A 25,675-nucleotide genomic window follows, 5' to 3' on the forward strand; every position below is an offset into this window, starting at 1 on the left:
CACTGAGTGCAGAGCCCAACATGGGACTCAATTCCATGACCCATGAGATCATGATCTGAGCTGACACTGAATTGTATGCTCAAATGACTAAGCCACCCAGGTGCCTCAGTAATTCTATTTTTAATTTTTTTCCAGACATAGAAGATAAATGTTTTTTTCTCTTTAATAAACCACTGAATGCATGATTAAACTTCAAAAGCTTGTTAGTTGACTTTCTCAAGGTTATGTTCTACTCTCAAGTTTATATAATTATGGGGTACCTGGGTGGCTCAGTGGGTTAAGCCTCTCCCTTCAGCTCGGGTCATGATCTCAGGGTCCTGGGATCAAGTCCCACATCAGGCTCTCTGCTCAACAGGGAGCCTGCTTCTCCCCCATCTCTCTCTGCCTGCCTCCCTGCCTACTTGTGATCTCTGTCAAATAAATAAATAAAATCTTAAAAAAATTTTAAAAGTTTATATAATTATGACTGAAAAATGACACATATAGATGAATTATTAAAACACAAAATAATAAAAACAACAATAGAGTTAGTGCAAAGCTCAACATGACCACCAGAAGGAAGTGCCCCCAAATTTCCCCTTGGGAGCAAGGGGAAGATTTGAAGAAGTAACATTACTTTTTAATCTTGCTGAATCAGCATTTCTAGGAATGAAGTGAAAGGATAATATCCATTTCTTTTTTATAGAGGTATAATTAACATAAAACATATTAGCTTCAGATGTACAAGATGATTCTATATTTGATTTATATTGAAAAATGATCATTGCAATAACTCTAGTTACCATTTGCTACCATATAGTTATAAAATGTTTTTCTTTCTTTTTCTTGTGATGAAGATTCTTAAGATTTACTCTCTTAATGACTTTCAAATATATAATACAATATTATTAATATAGTGAATATGTGTACATTATATCCCCATAGATTATCTATTTTATAACTTGAAGTTTGTATCTTTCGGTCTCCTTCACCCATTTTGTACACTCGCAACAACCTTTCCCCTCTGGCAACCACCAATCTATTCTCTGTATCTATGAGCTTGTTTTCATTGTTTTGTTTTTTGGATTCCACATGGATATGAGATCATAAGACATTTGTCTTTTTCTGCCTGACTTATTTCACTTAGCATAATGTCCTTAAGTTTCACCCATATTGTCACTAAATCAAGATTTTGTATTTTCTTATGGCTGAAGAGTTTCTGTTGTGTGTATATATGTTCTGTTTCCATGTGTGTATATAGTCTTTATCTATTCATCCATCAGTGCACACTTAGACTGTTTCCATATCTTGGTTATTATAAATAATGCTGCAATGAATATAGGAGTGCTGATTATTTTAATTTTTAAACTATCCAGTAAATCTTATGCAACTACCATTTGGGAACTATGACTATAAAAGACATAGGAAGTTATTTTAAACTTAGTATGGGAGAAACTTTACTGAGATAAATGTTAGAAGTTATTAGAATATAAGAGAAAAAGGCATGAATATCTACTATATTGGAAACAAATGAGCACCTTAAAAAGTGCATCACTATTTTCATAATTTTGTATGAACTTAAGCTTCCTTAATAACAGATCAGGTAATATTGTTGTTTTCACATATTTTAAGCATGGTTTCAATTCATTTATGTTTTAATATATCAGTTACAAAAATTAGGAAAAATAGGTGACCTATTGAAAAATAATCTATAAAATACAAGACTGCTAAATCCCTAGTGAATACAGAGAATATATAAAGATAATTAATTTTAACAATTTTTCTGTTATTTGCAAAATTAGTAAGGTATAGTTGAGATAGGGATGGGAAGTTTTTATAGGTTTTAGGGGGTATCTTGAGAAAAGATTTTGAATAGGATTAGTGTGAGAGAGATGTCATATAGAGAGGTTCATAATTAACTTATGTCTGGGAACAGACATAAGTTTAAGTTCTATGGTGGTAGACTGGAATACTGAAATATTAATGTTAGGGAGAAAACAGACATGTCATGCTTATATTAGAAAATAGATAAGTTTATTAAAAAATACAAAATAAATATTTGTTCAACACAATTAGATGTTTCCTAAATGATCACATATCTCCTACCTTAAATGTTAAATCAGTTGTTGTTCTTATTTCCATGTTTTAACCTAGGTTCTCAACCTGACAGTGAGATTGGGAGGCACTCCCGTGGTGACAGTGGTTTTGGTATCTTAAAACCATGGATTGAAATATCCTCATGTACCACTAAATTGTGTTTTCTTTAAGTAAGTCACTTGATATAATTAAGATATTTCCTCATCTAGCTTTTCTCACTGTATTTTGATTATTGCTTCATCTCTCTGCCCTAGACTGTAAGCTACATAAGTGTTGCTAAATGTTTGGTTACTTTTGTCTGATGGTGGATTAGTTCTGTATATGGCACAAAGTAGGATAAGGCTTATAGAATACAAATGAGATATAGTGAACAGGTAGTGGAAAGGGAATAAATGAAAGACATAAGGAGGACATTTTCTTTTTGTCTAAAATACTATTACAAGTTATGCTCTCCCAATAGAATAAATATCTTTAAAACATGGATTTTCTTCCCCAAACACTTTGATGCACATCTTTCTTAAAGTAATTTTTATGTATGTAAGTTTCAGTATGTTTTTTAAAAAACTGGATTTTTTGTTATTTTATCATTCTTATCAAGGAGTGCCTGGGTGGCTCAGTCAGTTAAGCAGCTGCCTTCAGCTGGGGTCATGACCCCAGGGTCCTGGGATCGAGCCCCGCATCAGGCTCCCTGCTCAGTGGAGAGCCTGCTTCTCCCTTTCCCTCGGCCTGCTGCTCTGCCTGCTTGTGCTCTAAAAAATTATAGGTAATAATTGTTAATCAAACAATTCAGCTTTTACATTCAAACTTTATATTTATTGCAAAAATTATGAAAAGAAACTTCTTAAGAAAGCGATTTTTTTTGTTTCACTATGTTTCTTCTATTGGTGTTCAATTGAAAAATATAAATGCTTTTAATATTCTTTTAATATTTTTACATAACACAAGAAATTACATGATTTCAGCAGTTGTCAAACACATGTTTTGTGTTCACTTTTATTGTAATATTTTTATTAATTTCAATGTGTTGGGCTATTTGGGGGAATTTGGGAGAAATCATATTATGATATTCTCCATATAGACATTATGGTTAAAGTTTATTAGAGAAAATAATAATTTACATTTAAATATGTACTTTATTTAAGGTTATATTCTATGACTAATGCTTTGAAAGTCTGTTGTCTGAGCCATACATCAAAAGTCTTCATCTGGCTTTTTAAGTACTTTGAAGGGGTCATTTTAGATATGTTATGCTAATCTGTTTGTCTGTCCCCTTATTTCTCCAAACTGTCATTCATCATGAACTTCAGTGACTACAAGGAGACTTCTTGATCTGTTCCAGCTCCACATCTAAGTAACGTACTTATCACTTAAATTGTCTTGAGAAGATTTCATGCTTTCAGTCACCATAGCAGATTTACCCATGATTCAGGACTTCTTCAGAAAATGTCCTACACAGAAAAATAATTCTGATAATCCTTCCCATTTATTTGATAGTTTTATTAAAATAATGAAAGATCATAGCAATTGGAGAAGGAGGAGAAGCAGTGAATAGGATAAAGATAGCAGGCCAAACTTTTACAACCTCCCTTTCCTCCCTCAAGTCACTGAAAATGAGGAAGAAGTTCACTCTGTGCAGTGTGTGCACACATACATGCACACACATCTTTTCTTGTTGTCTTAGCATCTGAAGTAAAAAATCAAACCTTAGGAGAGTGGATGATAAATCCCACAGCATTCTAAAGCAAGGTGAATAATTAGGTCCTTTGAAAATCCTTTCTAATCTATTTGCAGCATATATATAGATATCTTTATCTATATATATATAGATAAAAAGATTTTCTATATATAGATATCTATATATCAGAAAAGATTATCTATATTAAAGATATAGAATCATCTATATCATAGATTATTTATATATAGATATCTATCTATATATTAGGAAAACCTGTGCTATAGGACCAACACAAAGTAATGACAATGTTTTGGGGAAAGCTTATAAATGTATTCTCAGGAGTTTTGAGAAATAAAAAAGCTATAAGTTGAGAGGAAAAACCCATAAAGTTCACAGAGATAATGCCTTGCATATCCAGTGTTTAGTACATTAGAGTGGAGCATGTTTTCCTGAAGGCCATGTTGAAAACACAGGAAAAAAAAAAAAAGGTAGTATAAACTGTCTTGATATATTACATACCCAAGGAAGTTACCAAAATGAATGAATAAGAGGACATCATCTCCAAAGCAGGCAATTAAGATAGGTCACAAAAAGACCCTAGTCCTTGTCAAAGAATATGAAGTCCCTATAGCCTATGGAGGACAGTATATCAAGACCTCATAGGAGTGTTCCTTAGGAGAAAGAAAACATTTTCATATTTTTTTATTACAAAAGATATTCACCAAAAAGATGAATCACTAGCTATGTAAAGAAACCCTCACTCTGCTGTCATTTTGCCTCTCATCCGTTCTCTACCTGCAACCATTATCCATAGGACATTGAAGAAGAAAAGTATAACATAATATAGGGAAGTGAAAAAACAGAATACATTCCCATTATCTCTAATCTTGGACAGTGACAAACTTTAGACTGAGGGTGTAGGCATGGGGAAACAATAAATGGGAGATACCATAAATGGAATGATAAATTGTTTTAAAGATAAATGCACAAATTTATAGCTGATATACAATAAACTGGGCATACTTGAAGTATATAATTTTGTGAGTACATGCACAAGAAATTATCACCATAATCAAGATATTAAACTTTCCATCATGTGTGAGTGTTTTTGTGTTCTGTAATACATCTATCCTTCTGTTTATCAATCCACAGGCAACTACTGATTTGCTTTCTGTCAAAGATGGGTTTATGTTTCCTAGAATTTTATATAAATAGAATTGTAGTTTGCTCTTTGGCTGGATTCTTCCACTCAGCATAATTTTGAAATGCACTAATATTATTGCATGGATAAATAGTTTATTTGTTTTTCCCTGCATTATTGAGATATAATTGATATATAACATTATTTAGGTTTCAGGTATATAATGTGATAATCTGATACATGTATATATGGCAAAATGATTATTTCAGTAGGGTTAGTTAAGACATCTATCAACACATATAATTATCATTTGTATATGTGTGTGAATGTGTGTGTGTGCATGGTAAGAACATTTAATTATCTACTCTCTTATCAACTTTAAAGTATCTAATATAATATTGTTAACTAAAATAACCATACTATATTTTAGAGTCCTAGAATTTCTTTGTCTTATAACTAGAAGTTTGTACTCCTTGACCAAAATCTTCACATTTCTCCTACTATCTATACCTTGACAACCACCATTCAACTCTCTGTTCTTATAGATTTAATGTTTTAAGATTCCACCTATCAGTGAGATTATGCAATATTTTTTATGTAACTTTTTCCATCTGACTTATTTTACTGAGGGTAATGTCCGCAAGGGCAATCCAAGTTGTTGCAAATGGCAGGATTTCCTTATTTTTTTATGGCTGAGTCATACTCTATTATATATTTATCCATTTATATGTAGACAGGCATTTGATTGTTTCCATATCCTGGCTACTGTGTATAATGCTGCAATAAATATGGTAGTGCAGTTGTCTTTTTAAGATTCTTATTTTATTGCCCTGAGATATATACCTAGAAATGAGATCAATGAATCATATGGTAGTTCTATTTTTAATGTTTTGAGAAACCTCATACTGATTTCCACAGAGGCTGTACTAATTTAAATCCCCACCAAGTGTGCACAAGGCTTCCTCTTTTCCCCACATCCTCACCAACACTTATCTCTTGTCTTTTTGGTCATAACCATTCTAATAGGTATAAGGTGATATCTCGTTGTGGTTTTGATTTGATTTTCCTGATGGTTAGTGATGTTGAGTATCTTTTCAAGTATCTGTTGGTCCTTTAGAGGTCTTCTTCAGAAAAATATTCATGTAGTTTTTATCATCTTTAAATTAGACTCTTTTTTTGCCATACAGTTGTATAAGTTTCTTATATATTTTGAATATTAATTTTATTAGGTATATGGTTTGCAAATAATTTTATTTTCACTTTGTTCATTGTTAATTTGATTGTACAGAGTCTTTTTATTTTAATGTAGTCCTACTTATTTATTTATGCTTTTTCACTTTGTGCTTTTGCTGTCATACTCAATAACAGATGCTAAGACCAATAACAAGGAGATTTTCCTCTCTATTTAGTTCTGGAAGCTTCACAATTTCAGGAATTACTTAAAAAATATTTATTTATCTGAAAAAGAGAATGTACATATGAGTGAGTGGGGGTAGGGGCAAGGGGAAAGGGAGTGGGAGAGAATCTCAGACTCCCTGTTGAGCATGGAGCCTGATATGGGGCTTCATGATGACCCTGAGATCATGTACCAAAACCAACAGTTGCTTAACCAACTGTGCTTAAGTGCTTAACCAACTGAGCTACCCAGGCACCCCTCAAGTATTACTTTTTATTTTTTTTTTAAGATTTTAATTATTTATTTGACAGAGAGAGACCACATGTAGGCAGAGAGGCAGGCAGAGAGAGAGAAGGAAGCAGGCCCCCCGCAGAGCAGAGAGCCCGATGTGGGGCTCGATCCCAGGACCCCGGGACCATGACCCGAGCCGAAGGCAGAGGCTTTAACCCACTGAGCCACCCAGGCGCCCCTCAAGTATTATTTTTAAATCTTTAATCTATTTCAAATTAATTTTTTTGATTAATGTATAATAGTGATTCAATTTCAATCTTTCTGCATGTGGTAATCTTGTTTTCCCAACACCACTTATTGAAGAGACTGTCCTTTTTTCATTGAGTGTTCTTGGCTCCTTTGTCCAATATTAAGTGATGATATATGCAGAGTCTTTTTTTTGGGTTCTCAGCTCTGTTCCATTGATCTGTTTACATGTGTTTATGCCAGTACCACACCATTTTGATTACTATAGCTTTGTAATATAGTTTGGAGTCAGGAATTTTGATACTTTAGCTCTGTTCTTTCTTAGAATTGTTTAGCTATTTGGGTTTTTGTGGTTCTATACAATATTTAGGACTGTTTTTCTATTTATGGCAAAAATGCCATTGGAATTTGATAAGGATTGCATTAGATCTATAGATGGCTTTGGATAGTATGGAAATTTCGACTGTATTAATTTTTCTGATCCATGGGGTATCATTCCATTTATCTGGTGTTTTCTTCAAATTTCTTTGTCACCAAAGTCTTAATGTTTTTAGAGAACTGATCTTTTTTTGTTTTGTTTTGTTTTGTTCTTTAAGATTTATTTATTTGAGAGAGGGAGAGGGAGAGAGAGAATCTCCAGCAGACTCCCCACTGAGCATGAAGCCTGCTGCAGGACTTGTTCTGACCACCCATGTGATCTTGACCTGAGCTGAATTCAAGAGTCAGATGCTTAACTGACTCAGCCACCCAGTCACCTCTAGAGAACAGATATTTTATCTCCATGGTTAAACTCCTTCCAGGGTATTTTATGTTTTTTTGATGCTTTTGTAAATGGGATTGCCTTTAAATTTCTTTTTCCTCTTTGTTTTAAAGATTTTATTCATTTATTTGAGAGAGAGAGAGAGACAGAACAAGAGCCAGGTGGGGCAGCAGAGGAAGAGGAAGAAAGACCAGGAATCTCCTCACTTAGCAGAGAGCCCACCACAGGGCTCAATCCCCAGGACCCTGAGATCATGATCTGAGCCCAAATCAAGAGTCATATGCTCAACCAACTGAGCCACTGAGGCACCCCTAAATTTCTTTTTCAGATACATTGTTAATGTATAGAAATATAACTAACTTATATATGTTGATTTTGTATCCTACAAATTTATTGAATTAGTAGATTGGATCTAGCAGGTTTTTGGTGAAGTCTTTAAGGTTTTCTCTGTATTATCATGCTATCTGCAAAGCCAGGCCATGTTTTGGCAGCCTCTGTTTTGTTATCCCTAGAATGGTGTTGTATGCTAAAGTTTGTGGTTTCTTCCAGGTCATGGATTCAGGCCAGTTTTTTGCATATACTCACTAACTCTCTGTGAAAGCTTGTTCTAATCTTGGGAACATACACTAGGAGCTGGCCAGGGATAGATGTGTGTGACGTGTGTGCATATGTGTGTGTGTGTGTGTGTGTGTGTGTGTGTGTGTGTGTGTGTTGAGTTGTATGGGGCACTTGGGGTACCTTTGGGTCAGTTGGAGGGATCCATGGGCAAGGCAACCCCAGTGGCTCATGGGAAGGCCTCCTGTTGGAATTCTAGGGGCTGTTAATTAGATATGAGTTGCTTTGACATATTCAGTTCTGAGCTTTGCTTTTTGTTCTCCCACGTACTCACTGTGTCTCAGTCATGCAGTTCAGGACTCAGTACTCTGGATGGAGTAAGAGGAAATGGGCCTCTGGGCATCCTGAACAGCTGGGGGATCTGGGCACTCACTCACAGGCTCCCGCTTTACCCCCAACAGGAAAAATCACATGTGGAAATGGCTCTCTTGACACTAAACTGTACTACTGTGGGGGAAGTGTGATGCAGGTAAAATAAATCTATTCTTTTTACCCTATTCACAGCATCCAATCTTTTGGATTGTTTTGCTCTCATGGTGTGCTGGAACTTCTCCACTACACACCTGAATTTCAAAGGCTGTCTTGTTTCTGGATGATTGCCTAGGTCAGTGTTCTTCAGAGCTCTCTGCACTGCCTCCAAAACGAGCTTGAGTTAGTTCACAAGGCTATTTCAGGATCCAAATTTGTGACTGGTGTCTGTGTGCCTATTATCTAATGCATGGGTGGGCAAGACTTCTGGGACTATTGTATACTGATATATACATACACACTGTTGTATACTGATGTATACAGTCTTTTTCTAATACATGTTTTATAGCCATTTCCCAGTCTAAAGCTTGCTTTCTCACTTTTCTAATGGTGTCTTTCAAATGACAGGTATTTTTAATATCTCTGTAGTCAATTTTGTCACATTTTTTCTTTGTGAACCAAGGTTACAAAACTTCCCCTTCCCTAATGTTTACTTCTAGAAGTTTATAGGTTAACATTTTATGTTTAGTTGCATGATCCACATTGTGTTCTTTTTTTTTTTTTTTTGTAGAGGATATAAATCAAAGTTTAATTTTAACTTAAAAGAAGAATATAGCGGTCATCCTGCCTATTTTTTTAAAATGCTTTCCATGTTGAATTTCTTTGGTATCTTTGTAGAAAATCAATTGGCCTTAGAAGTGTCAGTGTATTTTTGGATTCTCTTATGTTCAGTTTATCTTTACGTGTATCTTCATAATACCAAGCTGTCTTGATTAGCTCTATCTTAATATAGCTTTAAATTAAATAGTGAAATCTGATAGAGAAATTTATCCATCTTTGTTTTTTAAAATGATGCCTAAGTAATTCTGGTTTATATTTCTGTATAAATTTTTAAAAACCCTCAAAATGTCAGGGTGCCTGTGTGGCTCAGTCGTTAAGTATCTGCCTTCAGCTCAGGTCATGATCCCAGAGTCCTTGGATGGAGCCCTGCATCAGGCTCCCTGCTCAACAGGAAGCCTGCTTCTCCCTCTCCTGCTCCCCCTGCTTGTGTCCCCCCCCCGCCTTTGTGTCTCTGTCTGCCAAATAAATAAATAAAATCTTTAAAAATAAATAAAAAATAAAAACCCTCAAAATACCAATTTCTATAAAAATACAACCTGGAATTATGACTGTGATTGCACTGAATCTGTAGATCAATTTGGGAAGACTCCTTTACTAACAAAATTGGGTCTTCTCTTTTTATTTAAATCTTATTTAAGTTCTTTCAGCAAAGTTGTAGAGTTTTTAGTGTAGAGATCTTAAACTTTTGTTAGATTTATTTATATGTTATAATTTCTGGTTTTATCATAAAGAAATTGTCTATTTAATTTTATTTCTTAATTATTTGGAGTTATTCTATAAAGAAACAATTTATATTTATATATTGATATTATATACAGTAATTTCCAAAATTAATTTATAAATTTTAGTAATTCTTTTATATATTTCCTCAAATTTTCTATATTTAAATTATATCATCTGCAAATGAAGAGAGTTTTCCTTCTTTCTTTCCAAACTATGCTAATTTTCTTAATTTTTTATTTTCTTAGTTTATGGTTAAAATTTCTGATAATCATAAATGCAGCTATCCTTAATGAATTTCTGATATTAGTTGGGAATAATTCAGTATTTAATTATAAGGTATGTTACCTGCATATTTTTTATAAATGCCCCATATCAGTTTCAAGGAGTTCCCAACTATTTCTAGTTTGCAGAGAGTTATTATCACTATAGATGCTTTAACTGTATCTTTTAAAACAGTAATTTTTTTTTCTTTTTATTCTGTTACTATATTGAAATACACTGATTGGATCTCAGTTATTAAGCAAACTCTACTTAATCGTAACATAATTTTTATGTATTGTGGTATTAAATTAGCTAGTATTTTGCACCTGCAGTTCTAGATTTTTAATCCTTTCTTTACTTTTTCTCTATTTGCTTGCTTTCTTGTTTTGTAGTGTCTTGATCAGACTTTGATACTGTGGTTTAGCTGGTCTCATAAAACATGATGGGCAGTGTTCACTCTTCATTTATTTACTAAAAAGAAAATGTGCATTTTCCTTGAATGTTTCATAAATTCACTAGTAAAACTATCTGGGCACAGACTTTCCTTTGAGGGAAGTATATATATATATGGTGTGTGTGTGTGTGTGTATGTGTGTGTGTGTGTGTGTAATTATAGGGCTATTCAGATTTTTTAAGTTTTTTTTTTAAATGTCAGTATTCATAAGCTGTATTTTTCAAAAAAAGAGCCTAACATTTTGAACAATGAATATTTATCTGTACATAAAAGTTTTAATAATACTATCTCATATGTGAGTATTTGCAAACTAATCCTCTTTAAACCTGATATTGCTGGTTTCTATTCTATTTCTTATATGTTCAGTCTATCTAAAATTTCAACAATTTTGGTGATTTTTTTAGAGTACTACCTTCAAGTTTTGTTTTCTTGCTTCTATCCATTTGGATTCTGCTTTTCTCTTTACTGCTTCCCTCCTTCTACTTGGTTGTATGTCTTTGCTTTTCTTTTACTCAAGACTTCTGGTGCAACTAGAAGCCACTAATATTGAATATAGACATAAACACTGATACAGATCATTCTTCTTTCTAAAATAACATTTTAAATTCTAGGTCTCTCTCTCTGAATACTGCTTTAAAAATAATTAAAAAATGTATATACATTGTTTTTTCATTTTTCATAAATTCCAAAATAGTTCCTATTACTTCTTTAATTAAATTTTTGACATGTGAATTTATGTGTACTATTTGCCAAATATGGATTTCCTAATTTTTTAAATTGAACTCTAATATGATTCTATTACATTTGGAGAAAAAAATTGAATATTTTTTTTGAAATTTGTTATATGTTCTAACATATAGTATATCTTAGTAGTTGTACCATGCATGCATGTGACAAGAGTCTTATTCTCTGTCTTTGTAAGAAGTGATCTATAGTCAATAAGATCAAATTAGTTAACATGGCTAAAATCATCTATGTATGTGGTATTTTTTTATCTAATTGTCCTAACAATTATTGAAAGGGGTTTATGTTATTGCCTCTTTCTCTTTTTATTTCTCTCAATCTTTGCCTCATGTATTTTGAAGTTCTGTTATCAAGTAATACATGTTTAAATTTATGTCCTCCTGATTGTTTCTTTCCTCATCACTTTTAAACAAACCATTTAATTGTTAGAAGCACTCTTTATCCTGAGGTCTATTTTTATCTACTGTAAAGATAGCTATTCTACTCCAGCTTCTTTTTTTTTTTTTTTTGCTATTTGTTTGGTACATACAAATTTCATACTCTTATTTTCATACTTTTTTTTTTAATTAGAATATTTAGAGCAAAGCTTTTAATACAATTAATGTTATGTTTGGACTTAAGTTCATCGTTATGCAATTTGTTTTCTCTTTGTTCCTCCTTTTTGGTCTCATTTATCACTTCTTTTTATTTGTTTTAGTATTTTGTTTAATATACTTAATATATTTTGTGGGGCTTTGTAATAATTGAGGTGAGATTTGCATAATATACAATTCACCATTTTATTTTTAATTTTAATTCAATTAGTTCATTCACAATATTCTGAAATCAACACTACTCTAGTGTTCAAAACTTCTTTTCCAACTCAGAACATCCACATACCAATTAAATACCTTTCCATTTCCCTTTTCCCCCATACCCTCTATTTAAATCCATGGAGATGTGCACTTAATATTTGTGCATATTACCCACAGTTAGTTTCCATAACAATGTAGAAAATTTCTTAAAAAGTACAATATAACTAATTCAACACAAAGCTGAACTACTTATGATATGCAACAAAACTGTAGCCACAGTCTTTAGGTCTGTCTACCACATGGAGTCCAGTCAGTTGCAATAAATGAGGATGATGTTAATGTGAGCCATTGCTCTCAGACAAGCTGTCTCCTCCATCTCTCACTATCTTTCAGAATGTACTTGTCATATTAAACAATTTTAATGAGCAGATACAATCTGTTTGTTATAGCATTGACAAGTTCACATTCCATATTTATCTAGATTTAATCAGTTCTGAGAAATGAGAAACAAGAAGAAAATCCAGGGATAAATTTGAACATTTCTTGGTCATTTAAGAGTCAGATCAGCTGCTGTTTAACTAAACTCTGATGTGTCTTTTCAGTGTGCGTGTATGTGGTATGTATATGAAGAATGAGAGAGAGAGAGAGAGAGAGAAAGGAAGTTTTATTTTTGTTTTCTGGGAGTTAGATTTCTTGAAGATTTATCTGTTGACATTCTTGGGCTTGTGCTGAAGGGGAGCCTGCTGGTTTCTTGAAAGTACTTTAAAATGGGATTACTTTTATTTTTTTTAAAGATTTTATTTATTTATTTGACAGACAGAGATCACAAGTAGGCAGAGAGGCAGACAGAGAGAGAGGAGGAAACAGTCTCCCCACCGAAGAGAGATCCCTGGGGCTCGATCCCAGGACCCCGGGATCATTACCTGAGCCGAAGGCAGAGGCTTTAACCCTCTGAACCACCCAGGCGCCCCAAAATGGGATTACTTTTAAACTAAATTTTCAGTCTAAAATTTTTAAAACCATCCAATTGGAGTGATTTTAGCTTGCAAACACATTCAAGGCCCACCAGTACTCACAACCTACCTTCTCTATATTTGAAAGAAAGGAAATACATTTCCCTTCCTAGAAATGTTTTAGTCAATTTTTAATATGTTGATATGATTATGTTACCTATTTGTAAGTTCATGAGAGTATTAAAAAAGGTGAAAATAATTGTTTTTCCTAGTGCATACATTCAGCAGTGGAAGCCTTATTCTTCAGAAGCTTGATGTCCAACTACAGTAAACAATAAAAATCCATCTGTTTGCATTTATGTCTTGTTAAACTAACAAACAGTAAAATACACATATATACTCTTCAGCATATAATTTATTTACACATACACACCCCTGTGTTGAAAAGGTTTAGGGTACTCATTATATAATGTTAATATAAATGTATATTAGCTTAGTACTTCTAGAAGGTAATTTGGCTTTATGTATCTAAAGTCTTTAAAAGATACACACATACTTTAATCACAATTTCACACTTGGGAATTTAGCCTAAGGAAATAACTAAGGTTTTGCAGAATAGCTAGAAGGATGGTCACTGTAGAATTACATATACATTGAAGAAAAATAATTTAAAAAAAAAGGAGAGAAAACTGAAAGCAACTTAAAAATCCAACTAAAGAGGTCATGAGCATGCATTGTGTTGTATCATTATAATGCAATACTATATATTTTATTTAAAATACAATTTATAGGGGAACCTGTGTGACTCAGTGGGTTAAAGCCTCTGCCTTCAGCTCAGGTCATGATCCCAGGGTCCTTGGATCGAGCCCCGCATTGGGCTCTCCGCTCAGCAGGGAGCCTGCTTCCCCCTCTCTCTCTGCCTACTTGTGATCTCTGTCTGTCAAATAAATAAATAAAATCTTTTAAAAAATAAAAAATAAAAAAATAAAATATGATTTACAAAATAAAGAAATTGAAGAATAGAATGTTTAAGATGTTTGCTTACTGTCATACAGCTTTTAAGTGGTGGTGCCAGGATAGAAACTCGGTCCATATGTCTCTGGAGTCAGTGTGCCAGAGTTTATGACTGTATGCTTTTTCCATTATATTATTATTCCTTTACATTTAGAAATAATATCTATCCTGTTCAAGAATAGTTAGCCTTAGACCTCATTCATATTATTAGATAAAAGTGAACACAAGTATGTGATTGCAATATAATTATATGTGCATGTGATTAAAAAATCTAGAAGGTTACACCCAGTTTTTAATCATTGAGTGATGGCATTATAGGAGACTTCTGAGGTTGTTTTGTGTTTTGTTCCCTCCAATTTTCTACAGTGAAGACGCATAGCAATATTTCTTTTAAAGAATAATTCTATATAAATAAGTGGTCCATGAATTATAACTTGCATTTGAGTAAGAATATACAATAAAATAAATTACAGTAGTATATTAATTATTTAGCTGAAACTCAAAAGTCTATCAGTTATTGTATTGTCTTCCTGTTTGGCTTGGTACTTCTGCAAAAGAGCTTTTCAGAAGATAAGGATTATCCAGGAATTTCCTAAACTGGATTGTATATTGATAATGGTCACTCCATTCAACTCAGTCTGTTGTGTATGCATCTATATTATTATACCTTTATAAGATGAATTAAATATTTTGTACCTTGACAACAGTCACTAAGGATAGTTGAGTAGAAGAATAAGAGTAATAGAAGAGCAGACTCTGGGTAAAATCTCAAACAGAAATGAAGGGAACTGAATTTCTCTCCTCATTGACAAGATGGCTGATAGCTATTTGATCCAGCTCATGGCAGCTGATGGTATCGCTTAGATTATACTCTTCTGGTAGCTGACAATTTATTGCTTTGCTTCCTGCTAGAATGATTTTTTTTTTCTTTGGTGGCCTATAGCCATCATAATTGCTGTCACACTGAGCAACTGTGTGCATTGAGCCTTGGGAAAGTTCTCTTCTTATGGACACTATCTTGCATCATTTACTACTGTCAAATTCCTGTTGCCACATCATTTACACCAGGCACAATACTGAAGACTGTCTTGGGGCTGACTTTGATGGAGTTGGTGGCTCCTCAACTCCTTGCTCTCTGTCAGCATATTTAGTCACAACTTGTTTTGAATAAATGCAACATCCATGTCTATCAAAGAGATATTTGGGCCTGATCATTGTGTAATGCTTAATAAAATGTAGAAGTAGATTGGTATTGAAAGTAATGCAATGTTATGAATATTCACTTCTACCTCTACATTAAACAAAATTTTTACCTTAAATATGTGATTTAGTATCTCTGAGTCTCACATTCTTTATCTATAAAATAAAGGTAAAACAGTCTTTCCTGGATAAAAACAAATGACTAGATTATTATTGTTTCTTTAATTTTCTAACACATCTAATGGCCATTTTTGTGTTCTGAGTTAAGTTTCATAGTGCTTCCAGGAAGGCATTTGTAGATTTAGTGCCTTTGCTGAAGTCCCAAAGAAGTGATCTTCAAGTACATGGTTTAGAAAGACATTTGCAGAAAAGAGAGTGAGAAATTTATCCCTGGTATGCGCTTCATCTTCACTTTACTGACACTTTACTGCATGATGTCAAAAAGTATAAGAAATTGTAGAATTTGCTGACTAACATAGAAATTGTCACTGCCAAGAGATCAGAATGTATTCCTGCACAGTGTCTCTTCTATTTACTATTAAACTGAGAGTAACATCAATATGAAAATATCTGAAATTGAGATTTGATATACCAGGGTCTCTATTTTAACTTCCACTGTGTCCCAAGCTTCTGGTTTGTGCTTTCAAACTATAGAAAGTCTGAAAAATGCAATTTCTCTAGAGAATTCTGAAACTACACTCTTTCACAGGGCTGGAAGTTAATTGTGTGAGTCATGATTCACTGTGGTTAAAGTACAACTCTTAGATAATACATTATAATACATGATCGTGTCACTTCAGAAGTTATAAAGTTGCCAGCAATTTCATCGCTGAAATAAATATTCATGATGTACAACACAGTAATTTGTGATATATAAAATATAATTACCAAAACAGAAATCAGTCATGTGGAGATGAAATCACTGGCTCAATTTTATTTTTAGTGATGGCTTTATTGTATCTGAGCATAAACCCTATGTTATTACTTTTAAGCCTCAGGCAGGATTCCAGTCCCTGATGTTGGTTGGGAGAAAGTTGCTCCCATGATACCATATAAATAATATTTCACCCTGAGCTGATAATCTTCCTTGTAACACAAAGCAGTGTGTTCAAAAGTGGTCTGCATAATAGGATGTGGATCCTTGTGCTTGTTACTATAACATGCTGTGGATAGAACTTACTTGGAATCAGGTTTATAAAGCTAAAATAAGGACATTTATAAATTTGAAATCAAAAGATGAACTTTTTCAGGCCAAGAGGTATTATGGAAACAAAAACTAAATCAGATGAATTAAGGACAAAAGTGCCTGTACTTTTCACAATGACTTGCTTCAGAACATCACAGCCACAACATAAATTTTCCTCCATGGTCTGAGAACCTGAGAACCCTAGAAAATTTCCAGACATTTTTCTTAATACAACCAATCTCAAGAAAATTAAGAATGCCATAACAAGGCCTTTCTAACCCTGGACTCCAGTTTACACCTAGAAAACTACATTATGATGCTACCATAGTTTTGTATCCACTTTAAAACCAGGCTCTGAGATTTGAAAATTTTACCTGAAAGCATGACATCACAATCCCAATATTTTGTAATAGAAGAATGCAGCAATTGTTTTTGGCTTCTGAAGTAAAATTTAATATTTTAAATATTTAAATTTTTAAGTATTTAATATTTTAAATATTTAAATATTTCAGATTTTAGTGAAGTAAAATATTCTTATGTAGATGATAATATTTGCTTAATACCTATACTTCTTTTTAATTATTGATAAAGATAATCTACGGAATTTAAAATTATTTTATCTCATCATATAAAAACAATTATTATGTTTATATTTTACATATTTATATCTTAAATATGTTTTAAAATGTTACTATTGAGCAGGAGAAAAAAGAATATAACCCATGTTCATGGATTGGAAGGCAATAATGTTAAGATGACAATTCTCTCTAAATTGATTTAAAGGGTCAATGCAATTCCTATCAAACTGTCTTTTTTTTGAAACATTAACAAGGTCATTTTAAAACTCATATAAAGCCCCACTTCAGGCTTTCCATGGGAAGTCTGCCCAAGATTCTTTTCCTAGCCCTCTCTCTCTCTCTGCCCTACCACCTGCTTGCACTCTCTCTCTAAAATAAATAAATTAATTAAAAAAATAAAACTTTAATAACCAAGAGTGTGACATGTATAAAGACAGGTTAGTAGATCAGTGGAAGACAAATAAGAGTTTAGAAATAGAGCCATATATTTATGAGCAGTTGCTTCTTGACAAATGTGCCAAGATGATTAATTGGGAAATCATAGTCTTCAACAAATGGTATTGGGAAAAATGGATATCCATGTGGTAAAATATGAAATTTGACCCCAATTCACACCATATAAAAAATTTAACTGAAAATAGATCAATAACCTAAATATGAACTTAAACTATAAAACTCTTAGAAGACATAGTAAGTTCTCATTATCATAGATTAGGCAATGAATGGCTTGTTAGATAAGAATCAAAATGTTTAAATGAGAAAATGGGAATTAGATAAATTGAACTTCAAAATTAAGTAATACCATCAAGAAAACAAAATAAAATGTGCAGAATGAGAGAAGATATTTATAAATCATATGCCTGAAGGAGACTAATTGCCAAATATAAAAAGAACTCTTACAACTTATCAATGCCAAGATGAAAAAAAAAATTGATAAAGACTAATTGCCAAATATAAAAAGAACTCTTACAACTTATCGATGCCAAGATGAAAAAAAATTTGAGCACATATGTTTTTCAAAGATATGCAAATGGCCAATAGCATGTAAACAAACATCATTATTCATTAGGGAAATGCAAGTCAAACACAGTATGTTCCTAGTTTGTATATATTAGAATTACTCTAATTTTTTAAAAAAAGGATGAATATCAGCAAGTGTTGGGAAGGATTTGGAAAAATTGGAATTCTCATACACTCCTGGTGAGGATGTAGAGCAGTAAAAGCCTTGAAAAACCATTTTGTGGTTCCTCAGAATATTAATGTTCTTCAAAATGTTCCACTCCTAGATATATGCAAAAGATAGTTTAAAACACATCTACACAAAAGTTATCATATTAATGTCCTTAGCAACATTATTAATAATAGTCCCAAAATGGAAAACACAATATCCATCAACTGATGAATGGATAAAGAAAATATATCCGTGAAATGGAATATCATTCAACAATAGAAAGGAATGAAGTACATATGTATATTACAGCATGGATGAAATCTGAACACATTAATGTTAGTGAATGAAAACAGACACAAAAAAAATTCACATATCTTATGATTACATTTATATGAAATGTTCAGAATGGTATAGTTGTTACCAGGAGCTAGGTGAAGAGGGTAATAGTGACTGCTAACAGGTATGCCCTGTCTTTTTTGGATAATGAAGATATTCTGGATCTAGACAGTCAAAATGACTTTATAGCTATGTGACTTTATTAAAAGTCAGTGAACTGTACACTTTAAAAATGTATTTTATGTCCAATGAATTATATATATGTACTAGTATCAGGTTTGAGATTCATACATCCAGAATTTTGTTATGGTTAGGCCAGTCAGCTTTCTTATAAAGTTAGGAAATATGTGCATATTATACAGAGAGAAATACAATAGCTCAAGAAGAGCTTTGTAATTACTGTATAATACAAAATTAAGCATAGTTTATTATCTCAGATAAGGGCGGCAAATAGGTAAAGTCTCTCTAATTACAGTTCTCTACTTAAAGTGGTGTTAGATTTCTGATTCAAATATCTGGGAGTGTGAGAGGCTTTGGGTAAGTGAGAGATGTTTACCATTATCGAGGAAATAAGAATTTGAAAAATGAACTTCTTGCATTTTCTTTCCTGATCTAGAAATTTAGCTCTAAATGAAATTGTTACCTAGGACAAGAATAGCATGATTTAATTAATTCTTCCCATGTATCAAATATATTTCACTCAACACTCACAGCAAATCTATAAAGTTTATACATTTATTCTTCATTTTATAGATGAGGAAACTGTGTCACTTTGCAATTTATTAATTTGCTTAAGATTATTTTAGAAAAATCATTTAGCATTTTAGAGACATAAGTGATTTTGCTTGTGATTCTTTACTTCAAACCACCCCACAGAAGTGCCTCCAGCTACCCAATGGCTCAGAAACTTCAAAACTTTATTTCCCTGACATTTGGGGGGGAGCATGATCTATATAGACTGGATAGTCTGGGTATATGGCACAGATTTGGCCTTTGGATATCAGTCAGAGTCATATATATTCAATGACCCTTGGAATGGAGGAATAAGGCTGAAACATCATGATCCTTAGTAGATTATAGAAACAGTGAACCTAGTTTAAAAGAAATAGTATAGTCATCAAGAGACTGGTTAATAGTATTTCAGGATTTCAAATTTGTAAAATCTGTCCTTAATATTGAATTAACATTTGGTCCAGAAAAATGTTTGTTTGTTTGTTTGTTTATTTATTGCTCAGTCTTTATGAGCAGATATGTAATTGGTTTAAATATTTGTTCTATTTAAAATTGCCAAATAAGCACAACATAAAAGTGGGATAGGTAGAAGATATTGATAGAGGAAAATCATATAAAAGACAGATTAAAAAGAGGAAGATATCATAAAGCTGGGATTAACAACCCTAGAAAATGCTATACAGTTTTGCTTTAAGTATGTAAATGCTAGGTCTTTTTTCTGGCACCAAAAGACACAGGAATAAGCTATGCCTAGAAAATACCTTTTTTTTCAAGATTTAATTTTTAGAAGAGTTTTATGTTCCAGCATAATTAAGAAAAGGGTGCAAAGATTTCCCATATGCCCTCTGGCTTCACACAATTGGGTTGTTTGTTTTCTAACTATTGAGTTTTAAAAGTTCTTCATATATTTTGATTAGGAGTTCCTTATCAGATAAACACTTTGTAAATATTTTCTCCCAGTATATGATATGACTTATTGTCTTGTTCTTTTGTCATTGTCTTTTGCAGAATGGAGGTATTTAATTTTGATGAAATCCAGCTTATCAGTTATTTCTTTCATGAATTGTGTCTTTGATGCTTTATGTAAAAAATCATTGCCATACCAAGTCATCTAGGTTTTCTCTTATGTTACTTCTAGGATTTCTGGTGTTTTACATTTTGACTCATTTTGAATTAATTTTTGTGAAAGGTATGAGCTTTGTGATTAGACATGTCCATGTCTTGTTGTTCCAGCACCCTTTGTTGACAGAAAACAAACAAACAGACTTCTTTACCTCATTGTATTTTTTTCCTTCTTTGTCAAGGAACAGTTGACTACATTAATGTGAGTCTGTTTCTGGGCTCTGACCCAGTGAACTATTTATTTATTCTTCCCCTGGTACCACATTGTCTTGACTATTGTAGCTTAATTTAGATTAATTTACATTATGACACTGTGTAATATATTAAGGGGAACAATGTGATGATTGCATACATATATATTTTTTTGAAATGATAAAATAAGTTTAGTTAAAATATTTATCACCTCTCATATTTCCCTTTTATTATGGTGAGAACATTTGAGATTTACTCTTTTAACAACTTTCAAGTATACAATACATTATTTTAGCAAAGATCACCAGGCTGTACATTAGGTCCCCAGAATGTCTTTTTCCTAAAACTGTGACTTTTTACCTTTTGACCAACATCCTATTTCCCCTGTGACTTGGTCCAATGCAACCACCAGTCCACTTTCTATAGGAGTTTGGCTTTTTTATGTTCTACATAGAAGTAGGACCATACAAAAGTCTTTCTTTTTCTGACTTTTTTCACTTAGAGTAATGCCCTTCACAAATGGCAAGATTTTCTTCTTTTTATGGCCAAATTACTTACATATGTATATATATACATACATATATATATAATGTATAGTTTATATGTATAAATATATATTTGTATGTGATTTATATATGATACATAATATATTCTATATGTCATACATTAACATATATACATATATATATATAAAATATATTCTTTATCTTGATTCATTCACTGATGAACACCTAGGTTGTTTCATGTTTTAGTTATTATGAGTAGTGTTGCAATGAACATGGAGATGAACATACCTGTTTTGGGTAACAATTTCATTTTCTTTGGATGTATACCCAGAAATGGTATTGCTAGATTATATGGTAGTTGTATTTTTAATTTTGGGGGAAGCTCCATATTGTTTTCCATAGCAGCTATGACAATTTACATTTCTGATAGTGAATGAGGGCTTCCTTTTCTTCAAATCCTCGCTAATACTTATTGTCTCTTGTCTTTTTGATGACAACCATTATAACAGATGTGAGCCAATATCTCATTGTGATTTTCATTTCCATTTCCCTGGTGATTAATGTTGAGCACCATTTCATGTATCTATTGATCATTTGTATTTTATTTGAGAAAATATTTATATCCCCTGCCCATTTTTATTAGATTATCTGTGTCTTTGCTATTGAGTTGTGAGAGTTTGTTTGTTTTTTTTTTTGAATGTTAATCTATTATCTAATATATAACATGTGAATGCACTCTCCCATTCTGTATGTTGCTTTTCATTTTGTTAATTGTGTCTTCTGCTGTGCAGAAGATTTATAGTTTGATGTAATTCCACATGTTGAGTTTTGCTTTTGTGGCTTGGACTTTTGGTGTCATAACTAAATTTTGCAAGACTTTGTTCTGAAAGTTTTCCCTACTTTTTTTTCTAAGAGTTTTGTGGTTTCAGATCTACATTTAACTTTTTAACAAGTTCATTTATGTTCATTTAGTGTTCATTTTTGTGAGTGGTAAAATGTAAGGCCTGATTTCATTCTGTATCTGGTTATCCAGCTTTCCCAGGACAATTTATTGAACAGGCTATCCTTTAATTACTGAGTGTTTTGGATCCTTTGTCAAATACTAGGTAACCACACATACATGAATTTATATTGGGCTCTCAGTTCTGTTCCTTTGATTTAGGAGTTTCTTTTTATGCCAGTATCATACGGTTTTGATTACTAGAGCTTTGCAATATTTTTTGAAGCCAAGAATTGTGATAACTCCAAGTTTGTTCTTTTTTCTCAGGATTGCTTTGGCCATTTGGGTCTTTTGTGGTTTCATATAAATTTTAGAATTATTTTCTTTCTAATTTCTGTGAAAAATGCCATTGGGGTTTTAAAAGGGATTGCGCTGGATCTATAGATGACTCTGGTACTATGAGCATTTTAACAATGTTAATTTTCTAATACGTAAACACAAGATATTTTTTTATTATTCACCTCTTCTTTAATTTATTCCATATAGATATCAATGTACAGATATTTCACCTCCTTGATTAAATTTATTCCTAATTATTTTTATTTTTTATGCTATTGTAAGTGAGATTGTCTTATTTCTTTTAGCAGATAGTTTGTTTTAGATGTATAGAAACAACTGATTTTCGTATGTTGATTTGTATACTGCAACTTTACTGAATTTGTTTATTAATTCTAACAGTTTTTTGGTGAATTCCTTACGATTTTCTATGTATAAGATCATGTCATCTAAAAACAGAGCCAATTTTCTGATTTAGATGTTTTTATTTCTTTTTCTTGCTTATTTACTTTGGCTAGAACTGTTAGTACTATGATGAAGAATAGGTACCCTAGTCTTGTTCTTGATGTTAAAGGAAAAGATTTCAACTTTTCACTGTTTAGTTTGAGGTTAGCTGTCGCTTTGTCATACATGAACTTTATTCTTTTGACATACATCATCTCTACACTGAATTTCTGTAGAGTTTTTATTTTGAAAGGATTTTGAATTTTGTTAATTACTTTTTCTACATCTATTGAAAGGATCATATGATTTCTATCTTTCACTTTATTAATGTGGTGTATCACATTTATTTATTAGCGTATGCTGAACCATTCTTGCATTGCAAAGATAAACCCCACTTAATAATGATGTATGATCCTTTCAATCTGTTTAATTTAGTTTACTAGTATTTTGTTGAAAATGTTTATATCTATAAGGGATAGTGTCCTGTCATTTTCTTTTTTTATAGTATCCTTATCTGACTTTGGTATCAGGATAATGCTGTCCTTTCAAATGAGGTTTTTTTTTGTTTTGTTTTGTTTTGTTTTTGTATTTATTTATTTGACAGAGAAAGACACAGCGAAAGAAGGAACACAAGCAGGGAGGTGGGAGAGGAAGAAACAGGCTTTCCACCAAGCAGGGAGCCCGATGCAGGGCTTGATCCCAGGACACTGGGATCATGACCTGAGCCAAAGGTAGCCACTTAACCACTGAGCCATCTATCTACCACATCAAATGAGTTTCTTTTCTCTCAAAGTTTTAGAAGAATTTGGGAAGAAATGACACTAATCTTCCTTTAAATGTTTGGTAGAATTCACCAGTGAAACCATCTGGTTTTGCACTTTGTTGGAAACTCTTTGATTACTAATTTAATCTTTGTATTTTTATTTGTCCATTTAAATTTTCTATTTCCCCATGATCAATTTTGTCAGGTTGTATGCTTCTAGGAATATATCCAATTCTCCGAGGTTATTCAATTTGTTGACATAATTTTCAACAGTTTCTTACTATCCTTTGTGTTTCTATGGCATCAGTTGTAATGTCTCTTCCTTCATTTCTAATTTCATTTGAATTTTCTCTCTTTTTTTTCTTGGTTTGTCTAGATAAATATTTTTCAGATTTGGTTATCATTTCCGAAACCAGCTCTTAATTTTATTAATCTCTTATACTATTTTTCTGGTTTCTGCTTCATGTATTTTAGTTCATGTAGTAGGGTAATAACAGTCCTGCAACTTTGTTCTTCAATATTGAGTTGCCTAATATGTTTATTTTGGATGTCTACATAAATTTTAGAAGCAGCTTTCTAATATCCATGAATTAACTCGCTTGGATTTTTATTGGGATTATTTCCCATCTGTAAATTCAAGTTGGGAAGAATGGACAGCTTTATAATACTGAGTTTTTCTATTCAAGAACAGGAAATATCTCTCCATTTATTTAGTTCTTCTATCAGAATTTTGTAGTTTTTTTCTCATAAAGATCTTGTGAGTATTTCAGTCATTCCAAAATATTTCTTTTTTGGAAGGGGGTACAATTTAAATGATAAAAGATCTCAACGTGAGGCAGGAATCTATCAAAATCCTAGAAGAGAACATGGGCAGTAACCTCTTTGACATCAGACACAGCGACTTCTTTCAAGATATGTCTCTAAAGGCAAAGGAAACAAAAGCAAAAATGAACTTTGGGGACTTCATCAAGATCAAAAGCTTCTGTACTGCAAACGAAATAGTCAACAAAACAAAAAAGGCAATCCATGGAATGGGAGAAGATATTCGCATATGACACTACAGACAAGGGGCTGATATCCAAGATCTATAAAGAACTCCTCAAATTTAACACTCAAAAAACAGATAATCACATCAAAAAATGGGCAGAAGACATGAACAGACACTTCTCCAACGAAGACATACAAATGGCTACCAAACACATGAAAAAATGTTCATCATCAATAGCCATCAGGGAGATTCAAATCAAAACCACATTGAGATACCACCTTATACCAGTCAGAATGGCCAAAATTAACAAGACAGTAAACAACAAGTGTTGGAGAGGATGTGGAGAAAGGGGAATCCTCTTACACTGTTAGTGGGAATGCAAGTTGGTGCAGCCACTTTGGAAAACAGTGTGGAGTTTCCTTAAGAAATTAAAAATAGAGCTTCCTTATGACCCTGCAATCGCATTACTGGGTATTTACCCCAAAGATACAGATGTAGTGAAAAGAAGGGCCACCTGTACCCCAATGTTCATAGCAGCAATGGCCATAGTCGCCAAACTGTGGAAAGAGCCAAGATGCCTTTCAACAAACGAATGGATAAAGAAGATATGGCCCATTTATACAATGGAGTATTATGCCTCCATTGGAAAGGATGAATACCCAAATTTGTATCAACATGGATGGGACTGGAAGAGATTATGCTGAATGAAATAAGTCAAGCAGAGAGAGTCAATTATATGGTTTCACTTACTTGTGGAATGCAAGGCATAACACAGAGGACATAAGGAGAAGGAAAGGAAAAGTGAACTGGGGGAACTGGAGGAGGAGGGGGAGATGAACTATGAGAGACTGTGGACTCTGAGAAACAAACTGAGGGTTCTGAAGGGGAGGGATGTGGGTTGTTAGGTGAGCCTAGTGGTGGGTATTAAGGAGGGCACGTATTCCATGGAGCACTGGGTGTGGTGCATAAACAATGAATCTTGGAACACTGAAAAAACACAATTTTTAAA

This window comes from Lontra canadensis, unplaced genomic scaffold, assembly GCF_010015895.1.
Source record: "Lontra canadensis isolate GAN:19392208 unplaced genomic scaffold, GSC_riverotter_1.0 scaffold40, whole genome shotgun sequence".
Classification (NCBI taxonomy): Eukaryota; Metazoa; Chordata; class Mammalia; order Carnivora; family Mustelidae; genus Lontra; species Lontra canadensis.